The 16,176-nt window shown below is 45.4% G+C and overlaps 1 protein-coding gene across 4 annotated transcripts in view; it reads left to right on the top strand.

Moving 5' to 3' along the window:
• Window positions 1-4,131: 4,131 nt before the first annotated feature.
• Window positions 4,132-16,176, top strand: part of ABCA5 (ATP binding cassette subfamily A member 5) — a 98,205-nt gene continuing 86,160 nt past the window's right edge. For 2 of the 4 annotated variants that reach the window (XR_008596856.1, XM_054976906.1), the window contains exons 1-2: window positions 14,017-14,079; window positions 15,968-16,104. The gene's annotated coding sequence lies outside the window, so the exon portion shown is untranslated. Of the gene's footprint in view, window positions 4,192-14,016; window positions 14,080-15,967; window positions 16,105-16,176 lie in introns of those variants that run through there. The other 2 variants (XM_054976907.1, XM_054976908.1) reach the window with 2 other exon arrangements.

Below are 16,176 nucleotides of genomic sequence, written 5' to 3'. Positions count from 1 at the left end.
CATCACCTATTCTGGCTGTTTGGGACCCAATCCTGGCCATTCAGGGCTAAGATTGGGCCCAAAATGGCAAAAGGGGGCTGAAAAGGGGCCCAAAATGGTCAGGATCGGGCCGCTGATGAGCGGGAGAGTGATCCACCACCCATCAGAGGTCCGATCCAGGCCGTTTCAGCCCCAATCCAGGCCAAAACGGGCCCAAAATGGCTGAGAGTCAGGTGGGTGGGGCCACCTGACATGTAACCTCTTTGGGGAACTGCCAGAACTGCGTTCCTGTGCGTTCCCCCTTGAAATGAGCCCTGGCAGAGGGGTAGTGAGTGTGGAGAAATCAGCATTGGTAATCAGACAGGAAATCTATGTCTCAATTTTTGTAATTCACTCTATGGCTATGGACATGATATATGATTGGATGGTGAGTTTTGTGTGACCCCATATAAAAATTCAGGACCCATGAGGATCCATACCTTGGAACCCTGTTCTTGCGCAGAGGTGGCACCACAAAACAGTGGATGAGTGCTTGTTTTGTTTATAATACATGATCTATAATATGATGGTGATTTTTGTTAGAGAAATTTAGACATCATCTAGAAATCTTGGTATAGCAACACTGTCTTTGAATCTTTCTGCAAAGGTTTCTGGGAAAGCCCTAGGCTGGCTCCACTGACCCCTATCACCGCTAGTAAGAGACCTCTTTGAATGCATATCAGCGATAACAACAAAAACAGGAGATGTTCCATATGGCCTGTACTTTATGGCAGAAGAAAACAGAGGATGTTCTTTTACAACTGAAGACATCTCCCCTTTTGTGATTCTTTATCTCTTGTGCAGAGTACTTTATCTCATGAAGAGTACTGTGCCTAGTGTTACAACTGACACTTCATTGAAAGCAAAACATTGATAAGCACAGGGCTTTTTTTCAGCAGGAACGTGGTGGAACGGAGTTCCGGCACCTCTTGAAAATACTCGACAATAGCACGTGAAAATAATATTATTTCAAAGAATCCCGTGTGTTTCTCCCTCGTTTCCCTCTTGAGAGTTCTGCCATCTCTGTTCCCAGAAAAAAAAAACCCTGGATAAGCACGCATGGGAAGAACGCAAGTTATGTCTTTAATAACTTCAAACAAGTTGGGTATCTCCTCTGGAGACTGTTTGTTACACTGTATATAAGCAAGGACCCAACTAATTGATGGCATGCATTTAGGCTTTGTCTGAATTGCATCTTGGGTGATTATTCCCATAAACGTTGCCGTCTTTGCCAACTCCTTTCCTTGGTTGTTTCTTGAGCTGCAAGATACCAACCATAACCTCCCTAATTGGGTTAGTGGGAAATTCCCTGACAGTTTTGTTTCAATGTAAAAATCACATGAATTCATAGGGATATGTTTAAAATCACTGGATGTGACTTTTACCTATGCCCAGGGCTCATTTTGAGGGGGAACATGCAGGAACGCAGTTCCTCAAAGAGGTCACGTCAGGTGGCCCCACCCACCTGACTCTTGGCCATTTTGGGCCCGTTTCAGCCTGGATTGGGGCTGAAACGGCCCGGATCGGGCCTCTGACGGGTGGTGGATCACTCTCCCACTCAGCAGTGGCCCGATCCTGACCATTTTGGGCCCCTTTTTGGCCATTTTCAGCCCCTTTTTGCCATTTTGGGCTCAATTTCGGTCCTGAATGGCCAAGATTGGGTCCAAAACAGCCAGGAGTCAGGGTGTGTGGCATATGCAAATCAGTTATGCCAATGAAACACTTCTGGTGGTGGCAAGGGGCGTGGCATATGCTAATGAGTTATGCTAATGAGTTCCTCCAGCTCTTTTTCTACGAAATGACCCCTGCCTACTCCCTGTTTTATGGAGTGAAAATGAGCCAGAGTCCAGTAGCACCTACAAGACTAACAAAATTAGTGGTAGGGTGTGAGATTTAATGTGCCACAGCTCCCTTCTTCAGATACAACCATCTTGATCTATCTCCATTTTATCTTTTTGCCTTGGATGACAAGGTGATAGCGTTGCTTAGTTGGTTATTCTACTGTATTAGAGGAGGTCAGGAGAGCCCCCGCTCTCCTAGCTTTCTGCAAAGGATCAAAAACTGAATTACTCAAAAAGGCTTTTGTATTGTAGGGAGGGGCTCTCAGATGCTTTGCTAATAAGTTAAGGACCATAGACTTTATCACTATGTTGTCTTACGTACTACCTGTTGTCTTAAATATGTGCTCCTATGAGCTACTTGTGCTTCATGTGGTCTAATGTCAGCCCTAAAATTACTTATGTTCTGTTTCAGCATTTCTTCAACTCTGTATTGGATTCTTACTAATACTACGACTTTGTAAAATTGGGTTTATTTACCCTATGGCACGGTTTATGGAAATATCCTTGAAATCGACTACTAATCTCATACTGTGTAATCCGCCTTGCGTCTCAGTGAGAAAGGCGGACTATAAATGACATAAATAAAATAAAGGTTAAGAATCAGCGGGTTGAAGATGGGTCCGGATTATAAACTGGTGGATGTAGCTATGTGATTAGGCAGAGACTAGGATGAAGGCGGCAGGATATGGATGGTCTCTCCTTCTGACTCCAGGATTCTGGGAGAAATGGACGTTCTGTTTCAAAGAAAATCACATCTCTGACTAGCTTTGCCAGCTCCAAGTTGGGAAATTTCTGGAGATTTGGGGGTAAAGCCTGGAGAAGGAAGGATTTTGGAAAAGAAAGGACTTCAGCATGGTATAATTCCATACAGTCCACCTTCCAAAGAAGCCATTGTCTCCAGGTGAACTGATCTCTGTGACCTGGAGATCAGTTGTAATTTGGGAGATCTCCAGCCACCCACTGGAGGCTGGCAAACCTGCATTTTTAATGTAACGCAGCTCACTTTCCTAGCTTACTTCATAGATCCAGAGGAGTTAGCCATGTTAGTCTGCAGTAGCAAAATAGCAAAGAGTCCAGTAGCACCGTTAAGACTCACCAACTTTATAGTAGCATAAGCTTTCGAGAGCCACAGCTCTCTTCGTCAGATGCAACTTTATAGTAGCATAAGCTTTCGAGAACCACAGCTCTCTTCGTCAGATGAATCTCATAAGCAACTCTTAAGCTTTCGAGAGCCACAGCTCTCTTCGTCAGATGCATCTGACAATAAGCATAAGCTTTCGAGAGCAACAGCTGTCAGATGCAAATTTATAGTAGCATAAGCTTTTGAGAACCACAGCTCTCTTTGTCAGATGCATCTGACAATAAGCATAAGCTTTCGAGAGCCACAGCTCTGTCAGATGCAACTTTATAGTAGCATAAGCTTTTGAGAACCACAGCTCTCTTTGTCAGATGCATCTGACAATAAGCATAAGCTTTCGAGAGCAACAGCTCTGTCAGATGCAACTTTATAGTAGCATAAGCTTTTGAGAACCACAGCTCTCTTTGTCAGATGCATCTGACAATAAGCATAAGCTTTCGAGAGCCACAGCTCTGTCAGATGCAACTTTATAGTGGCATAAGCTTTCAAGAAGCACAGCTCTCTTTGTCAGATGCATCTCATAAGCAACTCATAAGCTTTCCAGAGCCACAGCTCTGTTTGTCAGCTCTATTGTAGCATAAGCTTTCAAGAAGCACAGTTCTCTTTGTCAGATGCATCTCATAAGCAACTCATAAGCTATCGAGAGCCACAGCTCTCTTCATCAGATGCAACTTTATTGTAGCATAAGCTTTCGAGAGCCACAGCTCTCTTCGTCAGATGCATCTGACAATAAGCATAAGCTTTCGAGAGCCACAGCTCTGTCAGATGCAACTTTATAGTAGCATAAGCTTTTGAGAACCACAGCTCTCTCCGTCAGACAGTTAGTCTTGTCGGCGCTACTGGACTCTGCTTTTTTTGGCGGTCCAGGCTATTAGCAGCCGGTTGGGGCTGCCGCGCAGGGGACGTGGGAACGTCGCTCCCGGCCTGGGTCCTCAAGGGGCCCGCCGGAGCCGAGGGCGAGGAGGAGGCGGGAGGGAGGGCGGGCGGCGGCGGCTCCTTCTCCCCCGCCGGCTCAGGGCCTGCCTCCCGTCCGCGCGGCAGGCGCTCCTCCCTCCCTCCCTCCCTCCGGCAGGTGGGCGTTCAAGCCAGCCACTGGCCCGCCTCGCCCGGCGTCTCCCTCCGCCCGCCACAGCTCGGCAGGCCTGAGGAGGATTGGCCGCCGCCGCCGCCGCCTGCGGAGACTTGGCCGCCCCGGTAGGCTCTGGCGCCGCTGGCTTCTCTCCCCGTGGCGGGCCCTGAGGCGGAGGAAGAGGGCAGCGGAAGGGAAGGGGAGGCGGGGAGGCGAAGCTGAGGGGCCGCAGGAGGCGAGACGAGGGCTCCCGGCCCCTCTGGCTGGGGCAGCCCCTCGGAGGGCACGAAAGCCGCGGCCCTGAGGAGGCTGGGCGGCAGGTGGAGGCGGCGGGAATGGAGGGGGGGGGTCCATTTTCTTGGCCCCAAACTGCGCGCGCGTGTCGCAGGCCGGTCGGGGGCGAAGCTCGTCGCGGTGTCTCCCCCAAAGCCCGCATCGTTGGGGCGGCGTGCCCGTCCAGTAATCTCTCCTCGGGCTGCACGGGAGGCTGGTCGCGTAGCAATCCTGCAGATGATGAAATGTACGCAGGGGAGCGGGCTGGGAGGAGAGGAAGGAGCGAGCAAAACACATTCCGCCCCGTGCGTAATGCCTGCTGCTTGAATACACGGCTTAAGTAAGGGATATCCACCCCCACCAACATCATTTATTCTGTTTATGTGGCCATAGGTAAGGTTGCCAGGTCCAGGCTGGGAAATTCCTGGAGATTTGGGGGGGGGGGGGAGCCTGGAAAGGGTGGGATTTGGGGAGGGGCCTCAGAACGGTATAATTAGCCTCCCTGCCTGTCTCCTGCCAGTGGTGGGGAGCATATGGTTCATCTGCCTCCCCATGCCTGAGGAGTTAGAGGTTCATCAACCCACACCTCCACCCTTATCTTCCTTTGTGTATGGTGGGCAGGGAAAGGGGGAAGGGTGCACCACCCGGGATGTTGAAATCCATGCTGGTACTGAGTTGTATTTTACTGGTTTTATTTGTTGTAATTTATCTATGATTGTAACCTGCCCTGAGCCTGCTTGCGGAGAGGGTGGGCTAAACATCCAATAAGTAAATCAATCAATCAATCAATCATAATGCCATAGAGTTCGCCCCTCCAAAGCAGCCATTCTCCCCAGGGGAACTGATCTCTGTCACCTGGAGATCAGTTGTAATTCCGGGAGATCTCCAGCTGCCACCTGGAGGCTGGCAACCCTAGCCATAGGCCTTGAGCATAAATTAATACAGTTAAAATCAAGTACAGAGATGCAGTTACTAAATAACAATGGGTTAGAAGCACAAGATCTATAAGATAAAAATATATGATAAATAGGGTATTTTATGAAATGGATAAAAACAGGCCATATAATTAAAGATCAGCATTTAAATATAAGAAAGATAAAACTTGGGTATACTTAAATGCAGATGACAGTGCCGAGTCTCTCCTAAAACTTATTTAAAACTGGCTTTGCGTTTCAGTGAATATCTATTATTATACGAGTAGAAAAGAGCAAGAGTCCAGTAGCACCTAGAAGACTAACAAAATCCTACCACAAATGTTGTTAGTCTTATAGGCGCTACTGGACTCTTGCTCCTTTTCTACTACAGACAGACTAACACAGCTACTCGTCTTGATCTATCTCTATTATTATTGCATCACTGATTATGAGATAACAGTCTTGTTGACGATGCATTGCTTTGCTGGGAATGAATGGTAAGGGAGTTCGACTTAGGAGAACCACAGCAAGAATGACGGTTTGCCAAATATGAATAGAGCAGTATTTGGTGATCCCTGTGTATATTAATGCTTCGATAGCTCAGATTATCTGAACAAATAGGCATCTATCGTTAGTAGCAGACAAGGAAAATCATGTCATGGAATGTGAGTATGGCTACAGTGTATATTTCATTATCTATTGTATGTAAATAAAAAGTGTTTATGCAAATATTTCAGCTCAGATAGGGTTTCGGAGTAACGTTAAAGAAGCTATGGAAAAGCTGGGTGTTAAAAAATTATCTGAATCAGGTTATAAAGTAAAAGTGAATGATGACTCTAGAAAGCAAAGAACTCCAGAATCGGTACAAGCCTGACTGTACTACTGCTGTATTTCAGCTGTTTTATTCTTAAAATGAACTATTCTTGTTACCTGGTTGTACTCATGTGAAGTAGAGAAAAGGTGCTATATGACTTATTCCATACGAGCTGTGTAATGGTAAAAAAAGGGGCTTTATGAGATCATCATTTTTCTTCTGCTGTTGCAAATATTCCATGTTCTGATTAATATGAAAACGATGTGATTCTTGAAAGTTTCCTCTTTTAGCACGCTCATGCAAGTAGACCACTCACATAAGTTATACTTTGCAAGAATGAACCAGTTCAGATAGGCTTAACTGATTGTGCATCTGTTTGTTTACAGTTAAAATTAGAAAACTCGCTCTACTCATTGGTACCTGCTTCAAAATTAAGTATATATAAACTGACAACCCGAATTACAATTTTGGATCATTGTTTTATTAATGTAAATAGTTGTTCATGCTGTGGTTTAATTAGTTATTAGAATTTTTCCAAGTCAGGAGTCAGCTTGTACATGACTGAAAGCTAGAAGGATGTTCTTGAGAAGATAGTTGGAGAACCAAATATAAAACAAAGGTTAGAGTTGAGTCCACAGCAGGTATCAAACCTTAGCTACAGTCAGAAGTGACAGCAAAGAAACAGGAGGTCTTGTTTTAGTTCGTTAATTGTTGGCTGCTTCAGAGTGGTGGTGACATAATCTGACACATCGTTTGCAGTGGCTCTAATTCATAGGAGGGGATGCTCCAAGATGAAAAGGCAATTTTTCAGTCTATTCACCTAGCAAATCAAGTTTAGTCCTCCTCCTTAGACCTTCAGGTCAGAGTAGTTCCTAACTCGTCTCCAATATTGCTAGCGGTTGCAGCAAACCTTATAAATCTGTCATTATAAAAATCTTTACGCACAGACATAGGTGGAAGTATCTGCTGTTCATAAATCCATAGACTCCCGGAATCAGAAGAATCCCATTGTCGTTCCTGACCTTAAAAATAATCTACCTTACTTTAAAAGCATCTTGTTAAAACAGGCCCTATGATAAATTTTAATCTAGGAGCGGAACTACAAGTGACAAAAGGCACAGGTTGGACACTAGTCAGCTTCCCTCAAGTTTTGATGGGAAATGTAGGCGTCCTGGTCTTGTAGCTTGGCCCTCTGACTGCTGTCCAATGGACTTTTCAACGGTCACTTGTCCAACATTCCGCCAAGCTGCCTACATTTCCCGCCAAAACCTGAGGGAAGCTGACAAGTGTCCAACCTGTGCCTTTCGTCACTTGTGGTTCCGCTGTAGGGCAGAGATTCTACAATATGATAATCATCATAGCTGGGACTGCCTTTCAAAGGCCATCTCACTCTGCAGCGCCTCCTCAGCAAATAGCCATTTTGGAGACGGCTGCTTGGAGGGGGGGGAAAGCCCTTTTTATGCATGTTGCGATTGGTTATGTGCCGTGTGCTATGGGCGTTTAGATTTTTTAGAAAAAAATATTTTGTGAAGGGTACTGCAAAACTCTGGAGGAGGTAGGGTATTTCATTATATGAGCTGAAGGGAGCTGGACTAAACACTTTCTGCTGCATTTGTATTATCCATCTTATGTTTCATTTTATACGACGAAAACGGAGACAGACTGAAATAGGCTGGTTTGACCCTTTACATTTTGCTGGCATAAAATGTAATTTTTAATTTATTCGGCTATTGTGATGCACTCAATGTAAAAATGTAATTTTTAATTTATTCGGCTATTGTGATGCACTAGAGTGCACTCAAGTCAGTTCTTATGGTGATCCCTGGTGGGTTTTTCATGGTAAGAGACGAACAGGGGTGGTTTGCCATTTTCTGCCTCTGCAACCCTGGTCGTCTTCGTTGGAGGTCTCCCATCCAATTACTAACCGAAGCCGACCCTGCTTAGCTTCGGAATGCCTCAAAATTCCCAATTTTTCATTGAAAAAAATAAAGACTTCAGACTTCTTTGTGCTGTAAATTTGGTATGTGCAAGATGATTTGTAAGACAGTGTTTCTCATCAAAAAAGAAACTATTTCATAGGGTTTCCCCTCCAGTATTTAGTATTTCTATCGGAAAAACTGAAAAAGTCAGGACTTTTTCATGCTGTACATTTAAAGAATGAAAAACCTTGCCTTCAAAAGCATTTATTCATTCTAAACAGGAACTATTCCATTGGAGATTTTTTTCCAGTGTGTGCCCAAATTTTCCAAATTTTCTATCAGAGAAACTGGAAAAAATCAAGGAAAGAAAGTCCCCCCTCCACAAACGTTCCATTCCACCCACCAATATATTTTCCTCAAAATACAGCATCCATTTTATATATGATACTATTATCGCCCAGAAAAAAACTTCCTTGAAGTACAATTTTACCTACCCAATATTACCTAGATACATATCTGCACAAAAGCTATAGTGTGCAAAGAACCCTTTATATATGTGTGGCCCAGTATACAATCACCTGGACAATTAACTTTGAAATCTTCTGTCTGTGTATACCAGGATCCTAGTTTGGGGAAGTACTCCAAAAGAATGAGGTAGAAAATAGCCCTTAAATACGGAAGATCTTTATTCCCTAACAAGTTATAGAATGAAAAAATGGAATTGCAAGAATGGCAGAATGAGACAGTACAGTAAACAAACTTACTGCCTATGAGCTGTTGTTTATTGGGGAAAAACCTGAAATAGGGGACTGGCCAGCAGTTAGGCAAGCCAATGATGCTTTGGGGGAATAAAGGGGAGAAAGAAAACATATAAGAGTAGTCCTGAAAAGAGAACCTGGGTGAGAGTCCAGTCTAGGAGAGGGTGATGAAAAGCAGGTCCAGGGTTCAAAGGAGGGGAAAGCTCAGTGATTTCAGCTAAAGAGGGGGGGTCCAGAAAATGAACCAACTGTAAGGTTAGGGGAAGCAGTTTTGGATCCAGAAAACCAGCTATGAGATATGCGCAAGGTCAAAGGCTGGGAATTTCAGTCATTTCAGCAAGAGTAAGGAAATAGACCAGCTGTGAGGTTGGGCTAATGGGTAGGATCCAGAAAGCAGCTATGAAGATAGGAGATCTTGGGGGGGGGGGGCGTGATTTCTATACACCTTTAGTTACATCAGCAGGGAGGCAGTGGCTTTGCTGAGACAGGATTGGAATTAGAGCTGAAACTATAGATCTGTCGGAGAGTTTGAAAATAACTGCTCAAGTTTTCTCACGAGGGAACCTTGGACGACAAGACTAGTGAGAGTTCTAAAAAGAAGCTGGGATGTCAGCGAGATGTACCAGGCTGGCAATGACTGGGGCAGGAATGGATGTTCTGTTTATTAAAATCATGTAAACACTGCATAAATGAGCACTTGATGGCTATCATAAGTCGGTCACTAACTCAAGGCACCTTCCCCCAGCGACTCAAAGAAGCAGTTATCTGCAAAAACGATGTGGCCAATTATCACTCAGTCTCTAATCTACCCTTTCTGGGCAAAGTGATTGAAAGAGCAGTAGCAGACCAGCTATAGGTTTTCTTGGATAACTTTTGTGTTCTGGACACTTTTCAGTCTGGTTTCAGGCCAGGCTATGGGATGGAGACAGGTCTGGAGGCTTTAGTGGATGAACTCCGTCTGAATGTGGACAAAGGCCATGCTTCTTCCCTGCTCCTCCATCCTGTCCAGAAATACCAAGGGCAACCCCGGCACAAGGGAAACGGAAACAACAGACCAGGGCTCAAACAATCAAAAACCAAAGTATGAATCCAATTTCATATATTACAAAGTGCAGAAGTGCTATAAATACATGCATAAGTACATAATAGATTATACAATATCATTCAAAAGTGCATAAATACAGAGTCCAATCATTAGCAAATATAAGGTGATTACAAATCTTCACTGTCCGGAACAAATCCACCAGTTAAAGTGCGAATGCCAAAATTAACAGAGAAGAATCGGCAGGTGGGGGCTTGTGCCAAATATTATTCATTAACAGTCCATGAAGTCAAAAACATGTAGAAAACAACGCCGACGGGGGTTTGCAGGCAAATAACATTAACCCGTTTCGTGAGTACTCCTCACTTCCTCCAGGGCGTAATACCGTTCGGACTGAACATAAGTATGTAACCAGCACAAAAACAAGCTCTCCCACCGTTCCTCCGAAAACGTAATTCACGGACATGTCCGTAAATTATGTTTTCGGAGGAACAGTGGGAGAGCTTGTTTTTGTGCTGGTTACGTTCAGTCCGAACTGTATTACGTCCTGGAGGAAGTGAGGAGTACTCACGAAACGGGTTAATGTTATTTGCCTGCAAACCCCCGTCGGCGTTGTTTTCTACATGTTTTTGACTTCATGGACTGTTAATGAATAATATTTGGCACAAGCCCCCACCTGCCGATTCTCCCCCTCCATCCTGTCCAGGCATTTGGAGACAGAAGTGGCTATCAGGGCATGTTCCCTGGTTAAAATTGTTCCTCACGGAATGGACTCAAAAGGGTGGGAGTTATCTTGTGGGGTTCCACAGAGAGCAATCTTATCCCCCATATTTTTCAACCGTTAGGGGAAATCATTTGTTGCTATGAAATTGGATCCAAATCCCGTGGTGATGCGGTAGAAGTCTTGAGTTGCTGCATGACAGCCGTGGTCAGCAGGATGAAAACGAGAAGACAGAAGTGATGCTGGTTGGGAAGGCCGAGCTCTTGAAAGAGATTGCGCTCTCCACTTTCAGTGAGGTTCAGCTGACCCTTTCAGATTCAGTTAAGAGACTCGGTGTTATGCTGGACCCAGAACTGCTGCTACAGAAGCAAGTTAATGCAGTTGCAAAAAAATGCCTCCTGCAAATTCAGTCTAGCCTGAAAGATGGCCCCGTACTCTGACACAGCTGATCTGGCCACCTGAATCCTTGGTATGGTAACTGCAATGCATGCTATATACATGTCCCTCAAAGTCAGCTCAGAGCCCGCAGTTGGTGCAGAATGACACAGCTTGGTTATTACCAGGAGCTAGGCATAGCATGTAGATTACTCCCATTCTGTAGTCACTGCATTGACTGACCATCAGTTACCAAGCTCAGTTCACGATATTGGCTATCCCATCCCATGGCCTTGGTCTCTCGTTACTGCAGGACCTCCTCTCTCTCTGTGCTATGCCACGGCCACTTTGCTCATCTGAGTGGACCTTCTGCAGGTGCTACCCTGCAAATGGGCAAAAATAGTGGCCACATCTTAGGGAATAGCTTGCCTGAAAAGGTGATGAAAGCTCTCGCTCACCTGGCTTTTCGCAAACTGTGCAAAATAGAATTAATCAGGAGGGCTTTCATATGCAAGTAATCCGCCTGTGCTATAAGGAAATATTTCAAAGAGTTGTTTCAGTGAAGGCATAGGGACTGTAGACTATACTAATGTGCACTGTCTATTACTGTTGCTTTTTATGTCATGTTGAATTGCTTGTTTTATTTCAACATTGTTTCAGCTATGTATCAGATTTCTGCATCTATTCTGCACACATATACCCCAAGATGTGTTAATTACTAAAAAAAATTGATCTGTACCCTGTTGTTTGTTGAACGCCTCAGCTGTTGATTTTATTGAACTTCACTGTGTAATCCACCTATGTAATCTCACTGAGAAGGGTGGGCTGTAAATAATGTAAAGAAATTCATTGTACTCCATAGAGTATTCCCACAGGTGGGCTGCTCCCTTTGTAGAGTGTCCAAGGGGTGTCAGCCCCCCCCCCCAATTCAGTACCGAGCTGGATATTTTATGCAGGCCTCTGGCAATCTAGCCAGAAGATCTTTAGGAGTTAATAACTATGGGGGCACCCATGTGTTGAGTCTTGTACGTATCACCCTGTATCGTGTTGCAGATATTGTCTCATACTGAGTCGAGGTTTTAAAAAGCACCAATTGCAGTGCTGCATCCCCGTGGGAAATTCCAGAAAGCCTTTTGTGTTCTCTGTGTACAGCCAGCTCTTTCTGTGAGAGCCATTTCACACAGCTAATGCTGTCTGTTTTGGCATGGAGAAGATTCTTGGGATCTTGTGACAGGCTAGATGATTAAAGATTGGAAATGCCTATCAAAGTATTCATTTGGTGTGAACATCTTTGGGAGCAAGACTGAAATAGTGTAAAACATCCACCTCCCCTGCAAAAAGAAAAAGAAAAAGCCTGTTCAAAGAAGGGAATTAAGATTAAAAGTGGAAATCAGTATTAAACTGAAATAGCAAAATTGCCTTCTCTGTGCAGATGTGGCTCTTTTCTGGTCAAGTTTTCTATCATCTTTATTTTGGGGGAGTGAAAGAAAAATTTGCCAGCTTTAGAAAATGTTAAATTGATATTTATCCTGAATTTTTATTTTTGGGGGAAAAAATCCAAAACCCAGTCCAGATAAAGAGATATGTGCATGGGACTATCCTGTGTTCATGGATTGTCTCTGAACTGACATCCAGAGGAGTATTGGATTCACTAGAGATGGGCATGAACCGGAAAAAAACGTAGTTCGTCAAATTTCACGAACCACAAACTTTCATGAATCTGTCACCAGTTTGCGAACTGGTTCGTTTGGTTCATGAAAACGTCACATCCAGGTCAGAAAATCATCACTTCCAGGCCAGCAGAAGGTCACTTCTGGGTCAGCAGAAGGTCTGCAGGAAGTCCATCCCCTGTTGCCTAGGAAACTGATTGATTGGCACCAGGCTGTCTGCAGTGACAAACCAAAAAACGAACCAAATGAACCAGCCTAAAGTTCGTGCTGGTTCGTCAGAAATGGGATCTGACAAACTGCTGGTTCACGAACCATGAACTGGCCTGGTTCATTATGAATTTTGGTTCGTATTTTGGTTCATGCCCATCTCTAGGATTCACGTTCAAATCTAAATGTGGATTTTGTCCATCCAAATTGCACTGATTTCAATGGGAAGTCCATTCAAATTCAAACTGGTGCATCTATGTATAACTATGCATGAATAGAGCTATAGTGAGGTAGAAGTGTTGATCTACTAGTTTTCTTAAAGATATGAGTTGTTCAGAAAGTTGATGAGAGGAGACTTTTATGAAGGAAAATGATCCCTCTTTGTTTAAACCTTTCTTCTGTTTTAGTATAGTCGCAGTCATTGAGTTGAACTAAAATCATCATTTACGTTTTTCATGGGAAAATAATGCAAGAAAAACAGTAATTTTCCTGACAGCACTGAGATTGAAACACCCACAGATATGCACTTGCTGCATCAGGGCTGATTGTAGAGAATTGGCTGCGGTTGTTAAGGGTGCTTCTAATCTGGATAGGCCAGGTACAGAATGGGGAAATGTTTCTACAAATCTGGGGGGAAAGCCAGGTTTGCAGAAAAGTTTTACATTTTTTTTTAAAGGAGAGGATTAATTAAAACCTTAAGGTTTAAAATGTTGGAATCTCATGAGACCATGTCACTAGATCTTAGCTGCCATTTTGGATTTTTTTTCCTAATTTTTTTTATTAATGCATCACATATTATTACATTTCAATACAGTCACAGTTCTCCTATGATACATCTTTTACCCCTTTTGTAACCCTCCCCCCCGCAAGGTGGCCATCCTATAACTACAAATTAAATTTTTAGCCACGAGCACATTTTTTCCAATTTTCCAAATATAGTTGTATTGGCTTCTCCATTATATACCCATTGAAAATATACAGCTGCCATTTTGGATTGTATCGGTAGCTGCAGACAGCATCACTGACATCTGTGGTTTCCTGAGCAATCGGAAACGGCTGCTGCAGTTCCCTTTTGAAACTTCAGCTGAGTTGCAGGAGCAGCCAGCCCTTTCTGCCAGCGCCATTTCACGCAGCTAATGCTGTCTGTTTTGGCATGGAGATTCTTGGGGTCCTGTGACAGGCTATATGACTAAGAATTGGAAATGCTTATCAAAATATTCACTTGGTGTGAACATCTTTGGGAGCAAGACTAAAATGGTGTAAAGCAGGCAGGAAAGAGATGAAATACGGAGAGTGGGAAGAAAGAAAACTGAAGCAAAGGTGAGGAATGCAGGTTGAAGGGAGAAAGGAAAAGGGGAGGAGAAACTGAAGGAAGGAAAAGAAGGAAGGACTGGAGGGAGAGTGGGAGGTGGGGGAAGTGAGACAGGATGTGTGTGGGGGGGGAGAAAGGAAGCAGTAGAAAAGGAAGACCGTGCAAGGGCTGTGAGGGAGAGGCAAAGGGAGAAAGCTGTATGAGGAGAACAATCGACTTCTCTCCATGGAGAGCCCTTATGTTTCCCCCTCTTGTAGTTACACAGTGGTCATCATCATCATCATCATCATCGTCGGTCTGTCTCGTACACACACTTTCTTGCTCCATCCCCCAATGCCATGTATCTGACACACACACACACACACACACACACACACACACACACACACACACACTTTTTCTTTCTTGCTTTGTCCCCCACTGCCACCATCTCTCTGTCATACACAAACTCATCCTCATCACTTTGCCAGCGCTGCTGCAGAATGGGGAGGAGGCAGCCGCTGTGTCAGCGCTGGAAGTTGTCTGCTTCCTGGGAAAACGACTGTGCAATGCTGAAGGAGGCTCCCTACTTGCACCCCCCCCAGTCTTCAGTGCTCTGCCCCCACCATTCCATTCTGCCCACCGTGGCTGCTTAGCTCCCCTGCCCTCCGCATGGCCTGCTCTCCGCTGCTTTGAGGGGAACGATGATGGCACTGGGTGGCTCCTGCCCTCCCGCTCTCGCGTGTACCCTTCCAGCTCAAGCAGTGGCTCACCCTTGTCCAACGCCTGCTGCACACAGCGAGGAAGGTGGACTTAGCCAGGCCAGCAGAGGCACATTGTGTGCATGCGGGGACAATTCACCTCAGCTTGGGAGTGGATTTAAACTCCCTGTCCATTTTTAAAAACTTTACAGATTTTTCTTCAAACCTGGGGGGTTCCGAAGCTTATAGATAAGGCTTCCTCTAAAGCAAGTGGCTGCCTCCTGCCTGTTCCAAGTAAGGGCAGAGTGTGTGTGTGGGGGGGGGGGGGCAAGAGACAGTTGCTGCACTCATAGCCTGGCGCGTCAGAGGCTGCCCCATGGTTCTGCAGGCTGATTTAAGTAGGGGTAGGCGGGAGAAGCTCAGCAGCTGCCCTGTTCCAAGGCGACTGTGCCAGAGGCTTCCCCATCAGCTGACTCCTGCTGATTTTGAGTATGGGTGGAGTCTGGGGGAAGAGAGGGGTGGCATTTTGAGTGCTCCTGGTGGCCCAGCCCAAAGAGAAGACAGCTGGGCTGAGGGAGTGGCAGGGACTGCTCTGGCCACCCATGGGCCAGGAGAAGGCTGTGTGGGGCTTGGTCAGCTCTCATCATTGCTGCTACCACCCCTGGCCAGGATGCTGGTGGGGTAGTGGAGCCTGCTTCATGCTGCGCCATCAAAAGACGGCTGTGGGCCACAGGGAATAGACTAGCAGGCAGAGGAAGCAGGGTTGTGAAATGTTAAATTTGAGGGGGGCGAGGGGGTTGGACAAGCAGGGCAGGGAAGGACTCTTCTCTGTGAATCTACTCCACAGAATGAGTGGAGGGGAGAGAGGGAAAGAGAGAAGGGGTAGGTGGTCAAGGTGGGAGGAGATCCAGAAAATGGGTTGGTGGGAAGAGATACAGAGAATGGGTTGGGGTATAAGGAGGGAAGAAAGAGACTGGATTTGGGGGGTTAAGTGGGGAAAAGAGACAATGAGTGGGAGAAGGGGGAATGGGTTAGGCGGGAGTGGGGAGGAGAGATGGAAAATGAGTTGGGAGTTAAGGGGAGGAAGAGAGAATGGTTTGGGGGAAAGCAGGTAATAATGACACATAAGATATGGGGGAGTGGAGAGGAAGAAAAGGCAGGGGAATGAGATTCTTCCTCCCTGCAAGTTCCCTGACTTCCCCCACTATTGCTGCAGCCTTCCTCCAGGCCTGGCACAGCTCCCTGCCTCCCCCCCTCCACCATTGCCAACACTTCTCTGGTCCTGTATGTTCCTCGCCCGTGACTCCATTTGTGGATACTGAAATCCATGGATCATTGCCACATCGACAGAAGGTAGGATTTTTAAGCAAACTTTCAGCAAAACAGGCTTGTAAGCATGTGCAGATAAAGTTTGCCACAGGTGTT

Source organism: Eublepharis macularius, chromosome 4 (genome assembly GCF_028583425.1).
Source record: "Eublepharis macularius isolate TG4126 chromosome 4, MPM_Emac_v1.0, whole genome shotgun sequence".
NCBI lineage: Eukaryota > Metazoa > Chordata > Lepidosauria > Squamata > Eublepharidae > Eublepharis > Eublepharis macularius.
The sequence above is the reverse complement of the archived record's forward strand: the minus strand, read 5'-3'. Positions and strand labels throughout refer to the sequence as shown.